At 50.1% G+C, this 6077-nt stretch overlaps 1 protein-coding gene across 3 annotated transcripts in view; it reads left to right on the top strand.

Moving 5' to 3' along the window:
- The first annotated feature begins 2737 nt into the window (after positions 1–2737).
- Positions 2738–6077, top strand: part of MICAL1 (microtubule associated monooxygenase, calponin and LIM domain containing 1) — a 42920-nt gene continuing 39580 nt past the window's right edge. The window contains exon 1 of one of the 3 annotated variants that reach the window (XM_081915946.1): positions 2738–2890. The gene's annotated coding sequence lies outside the window, so the exon portion shown is untranslated. Of the gene's footprint in view, positions 2891–3317; positions 3524–4397; positions 4540–6077 lie in introns of those variants that run through there. The other 2 variants (XM_081915944.1, XM_081915945.1) reach the window with 2 other exon arrangements.

Genomic DNA, 6077 nt, shown 5'->3' with positions numbered 1-6077 from the left:
GCAGCATTTCTCTCCGCCAGCAGGTGGTGCCGATGCCCAGTCAGTGCAGCTGAGGGGCATTGCTGTGAGAAAGGGTATAAACATCCTTATTCACTACTACAATCCTAATCGTACTTATTTGGGAGTGTGCCCCATTGAATTCAGTGGGACGATCTTCTGAGTAAGGATGTAGACGGCTGGTCTGCAAGAAGGAAAGGAGAAGAGGGCGCCTCTCTTCTGCCCGATAAGTGCCATTGCGCCAATAAGGAAAAGAAAAGAAAATTGGATGGTGAAGAAAGTGCTCATCTTTTGTGAAGCACAGTGCCTCCTGCCCCCGTTTGAAAGTCAAAACAAAGGTGGATTTATTATCTAGGAACATGGGATGGAGGGGGGGAATTTAAAGAAGGATGCAAGGAAACCCTGTAAGAAGTCGTTTAATGTGACAGGTGCTGTTTACCTCAGGAAAGGATGCGTGCAGAGGACAGGAAGAAATCCCGGAGAGAGTCAACATGACCTTTCAGGAGCATTGACATGTGTCTCTCCTGCAAACACAACACACCTTCCTTCAGCTGCAATTGGGACCGTGGGTGGTGGAGGCTGACTGTTAGAGACTCTCTCTCTCTCTCTCTCTCTCTCTCTCTCTCTCTCTCACACACACACACACACACACACACACACACACACTATCAACAATGCTCACCAAGTTTTGTATACAGAGGGAACGATTATCACTCCACCCAGAACAGTCCCGTGCCCAAAGGTTGTGTGCCTCTTAGGAAACTCCTCCAACCAGCTCAGTACTGTGTACTCTGACTGGCAGCAGCTTTCCAGGGTTTTCGTACAAGGAACATCCCCAGGCCTACCAGTAGAGAAGCTTGGACCTTCTGCATACTAAGCAGATGCTTTTACCAGAGGTAAAGGGACCCCTGACTGTTAGGTCCAGTCGTGACCGACTCGGGTTGCAGCGCTCATCTTGCTTTATTGGCCGAGGGAGCCAGCGTACAGCTTCTGGGTCATGTGGCCAGCATGACTAAGCCGCTTCTGGCGAACCAGAGCAGCGCACGGAAATGCCGTTTACTTTCCCACTGGAGTGGTACCTATTTATCTACTTGCACTTTGACATGCTTTCGAACTGCTAGGTTGGCAGGAGCAGGGACCAAGCAACGGGAGCTCACCCCATCGCAGGGATTCGAACCGTTGACCTTCTGATCGGCAAGCCCTAGGCTCTGTGGTTTAACTGACAGCACCACCCGCGTCCCTCTTTTACCAGAGCTACAGCCCTTGAAAAGCAAAGTTAACAGATTCAAAATCTTTTCTAGGGCCAAACATGGCCAACTAGAAAAAGAGATGATCACAGAATTGGAAAGGGATCCCAAGGGTCACCTAGTTCAACCCACTGCAACGCAGGAATTGCAGCTAAAGAATCACAGAAGACCTGCCTGTACTTCTGGCCAGAGGGGTTTTCAGGTGCTGCAATCTGAATTTGGCACACCTGGCAGCAGCAAGGGCTAAGGCAGTGGTGGTCAGACTTTTTTCTCTAGGCCACACTTTTGGAATGAAAATTTGCTCGTGCCGCACTGAATTTTTTATTGGAAAACAAAAAGAAACAACTCCTAGTTGAACACAGAATACAACAATTTTATAACATGTTCATGGGACATCCAGAAATTATAAAACAATGCAGCTGCATAATCATACTGCTACTGAATATAGATACTAAATCATTCCTTTAAAAAAAATATTGATTGTCCTTGAATCTTCCTGCCACATTTGCCGTCCTCTCCTGCCACACCAGGTTGGCGTGCCACATCCTCTGAGAGCCACTGGGCTAAGGGGACTGTCCCCTGGTGCCGAGTGCTGTTAGTCCAAATGGCAGATTGGGAGCTTAAAAGATTGTTGCAGGTGCTGACACAATTCAACAAAACAGGAACTGAAATATACAACCTTCAAGCTAGTTGGTACGTCTTCCCTCCTTGCTGTACTTCCCCTCTGCCTCTGGCAGGGCACTAAATCAGCGAGACAGGAAACCACCATCTAAATGTAGCCTTCAGGCAGAGAACGAGCAGATAACCAAGAGGAATATGAAGATGTGAGAAGAGAGGGGCATTTGCAGCAAACGAAGTTGATGCTGAAAGCGGCAGATGACGCAGGTGAACCTACAACTATATTTTTAAATAGCATGTTAATTTCATGGGTTGCCTGTTCTTGTAACGTTATGAACCGAATGTGCTTGTAGCATTTTGCACCACAGCAGGGCCAGCTGTACCATGGCACCCCCATAGTTAGCCTGCTGCCTCCTGGTGGAGGCCATTGCCATCATTGAAATACAGTATTATTCAGCTGTCCTGTTGACTTACGTACCTGGAACAGTGAGGGCACTACCATGTCCTTTGCCTCAGGCAGAAAATGACTTGAGCCAGCCCTGCACTACAGCAAACAGAGGTGCTTTATTTTCTTTTCAAAGCTACTTATGATCATATATATCCTATTGTCTTTTGATTGTGGCAACACAACCAACACACTGTGTATGCATGTGTTTCATTGCGCAGTACTAGCACATGTGAACACCCAGGCCCTGCAATTCTCAAGCATCACCACAGATGAGCAAAAGGCGGTGTGTGGTGAAATCGAGGTGGGCTGTCACTTCATGCACGCCATCAACACATCCAGTGGATCAGGATAGCATTTCCTGTGCAGCCACCACACATGTATGAATCAGCCCTAAGGAAAGGGCAAGTGGTCACAAGTGACGCTGAATTTCCTGTCCCAGACCACCGGTCCCGGATAAAGTCGGAGGGCACAGGATGAAACACCCTCGCTGAAGCTAAGTCGATCTGGGATCCCGACGGTGCCTGTCCGGGAAGCTTCTTGGGAGTCCTTTGCATGCTGGCTTGAGGACCGTGAAAGAAAGGTAGGATATGAAAAACGTTGCACCGGCAGAGCGTTTTGGGGGCAACTCCTTTCCGGTGGGAGCAGCGCGCATGGGCAACACGTGAGGCCAAGCGGGCTTCACTTTTAACTCGACATGTGGGACAGCTGCACGGCAAAATAAAATAAAATAATAGTTGCATCGCACATCCTAGGCCCCTCTGTGCTTTATGTCAGCATTTGTAAACGGATCCCGCACTAAGCATTCGCGCATTTGTTTTTCCAAAAAACAAAAAAAAAAAAGAAAACCACCAACCCTGTGAAGGGTCATAATACCCTCGCTTTGGGATTATTATCTCCCTTGCTGCTGCAGTCGTCTTCAGGTTGCACAAGGAGTTTTTAAAGTGCCCGGGCAAGAAGCTCCGCCTCCGGGCTATGTGGCTCCGGCAGACTCGCAGCCCGAGCGCGCGATGCTGCCGTCCCCTCTCCTCCGCCCTGCGGAGCCGAGGGAGCAGTTGAGCCGTGTTTTCCGATCCAAAAAGGCAGCGAAGGGGGGGAGCAGTCTCTGCTGGGGAGGGGTGTCTCTTCCAGCAGCCTAAGCACAAGCCACTCCTAGCGCGGAGAAGCCGAGGAGCCCCGGCGGCGGAAGAAGCGGAGCGCAACCGGGAAGGAGGAGGTAAAGTGGCGACGGAGCCGAGGGGCGCCCTCGATTGCCAGCCGGGCTGCGTGCTCTGTAGCCCAGAGACCGGCGCTATCGCTGCGCGCTTGGCTCAACGGCAAGGCAGGGAGAAAGGAATTGCCGTGCGCCTCGGGTGCCAAGGCTCGACGGGTCGGTCTCAACGCGCGTGTTCGTGGCAAGCAGCCGCGGCTCAGCCTTGGAACGCGAGAGCCAATGGCAAACCCGGGGTCCCTCTGAGCATGTACAGAGTGCGCGGCTGTCCTGTTCTCTTCTTCCTCCCTCCGCGGCCAGTCATAACTAGGCCCTCTTTGGGTATGCGCTGAGCCGTGGGCGCGAAAGGTAGAGGATGCGGGAAACGGCTTTGAGAAGCGACCTTACGCGTGGGACAAGGAGCTCAAAAGAGAGGGACGCCCCTGCGGTCGGAGCTTTGGGGAGGACAGAGCCGCTTGCAGCTTAAAACTTTGATCTGGGAGGGGGTCCCCGCCCCCCTTGGCTTCCAAAGCAGCAGAGACTAACCAGGAGATATTAGGGCGCGGGTGTACCTCATTAAAAGTGTGGGGGAATCTTAGCCCCTGGGGGCTCGGGAGAGGTGCCCATCACAATGGGGACGGGTAGGACTGCGGGCTGATGGTTGATGGGCGGGGCAAGGGTAGCCGTAGAAGCGCCCAATAAAAGTGCGTGATCTGCGAGCTGCGCCCCAGCATTCTCTGCGACCTCGCAAGGGATCCTCTTGGATCCTGCGGTGCGGATGATTGAGGGCTTGGAGCCTTGGACCATCCCTGTTGGTTGGATTACGGGCTCGGCTTTCTAGACCACGTGCCTAGGGAATGGGAGGGGTTCTTTGAGAGCTCCAGCTGGCTTGAATATGTTGTGTAAGATGACGTCTTTGTATCGCCTTACTTTTTACGACTGTTGGAAAGGGCTGGGTTCCTCGTTTTTTCAGTCCCGAAGTAATACGAAGAGTGCGAGCCTGCATTGGCGGTGGTGGAGAATGGGCACTTTGCGCATCTCGGGTTAGTAGCGAGGCTGTTAATTCACACTGTGGCTTTCAAACTGACTTAAGTCTTACATTTTGTTTAATTCTACAAATTAGCACTTGCCTCCAGCAAATTAACCCTTGCCAACATCTTGCCTACACCTTTTGGTATCGGGGCAAATGGTATTAACTGCATCTCCACACCTGGAAAAGTGGCCAGCTGAATTTCTGCCTATCCTGCACCTGCAATCTTACTGACAACCCTGTGACCAAGTTCATTCATCCTCAATTTGGAGACAAGGAGTGTAATTTTAAATTTTCCCAACAACGAGAGAAGATGCAACTGTTGGGCTTCGTGCCCTATTCCTTCACTGAGCCTTGTGACCATCCAAAACCAAGACCTCCCACCCCTTTTGCCCCATTGCAGGTGCCTTATGTTTAATGAAACTAGGGCACATCTAAATTTGTGCAGATAATGTGCATGTGCACCCTTTATCACCTACGTGTGCTTGGCAGGCTTGATAACCACTGCAGCACCTTGACTAACAGAGTTTACACTTCCTGGTTCTCATGCTTACTTCCTCCTTGGCTTAGGCAATTTTAATTGCTGAAACGAAGTTAAGCTTATCTTCCATCTACTAGGTGCTTTGCTGAAAACAGGAAATGTTGCTCTCCTAGGTGTTGGAAGGTGAAGGGGAGAAGGACCATAAAACTTCTTTCTGTGTTGTATACCTACTTGTAGCTGGTTAGGGATGCATGACTATGAAAGGGAGATTGGTGTGTAAGGCCTCCTATAAGCCACCTCCACAGAATAAGCAGAGAGAACTGCTTGTGTGTGTGTGTGCTGATAAAGTGCAATGCTGAAATATGAATGCAAATTGCGGATGCCACTGGCTCCCAAGTAGTAATCCAGATTGACCCCTTTCTTTTTTAGCAGCCAGGTGGCATGTCTTTTGCTGCAGCAGATGTGCAGACGACAAAAAGGGATGGCTGTAGGGCTCTCTCTAGTTCTTACTCACACCACCTGTACCTCTAATTGTTTAACTGTCACAGCAGCCTAATTCTCTTGCAGGAAAAAAACAATTAAGTGCAACTCCTTGCTGACTCGAAAGGAAAAGAGTGTGTCTGTTGAGTCCTTGATGTTGTTCATTACAATGCAGAGTGTAGCTCAGTTCCCTGGGGAGGCATGTTGTACAAGCCTGTCCCATGTTGCTGGCTTTTTCATTAAGGACAGAATGAGCATTAGAGTGGTCTTGAGGGTCTTTCACAGCAGAAGTAAACAGCATGTGAAAAGTGTCCTCTGGAGGAGAGCAAAAATCCAAAAGTTTGGTTCCAGATCTAGACTTCCAGGATTTCAGTCGTTGAGCTTACTCAATTGAGCTGTAGGCTGTTCTTTAGTTGAACCAGCAGCACTAGAAGTTTTCAGTGGGTTCTGAACTCTAGATGTTGTCTGTCAGGGTTTCTGGGAGAGAGGAGGAGATGACAGAGGAGACGGAGAGCGAGTGGGAGGAGGGGCAGAAGGATGAGGAAGAAGATGACGGAATTCTGAGGGAATCCACGAGTCTGAGCAGCGAG

This window comes from Podarcis melisellensis, assembly GCF_964234715.1.
Source record: "Podarcis melisellensis genome assembly, chromosome: 6".
Taxonomy (NCBI): Eukaryota; Metazoa; Chordata; class Lepidosauria; order Squamata; family Lacertidae; genus Podarcis; species Podarcis melisellensis.
This window is presented reverse-complemented; position numbering and strand designations above follow the sequence as displayed.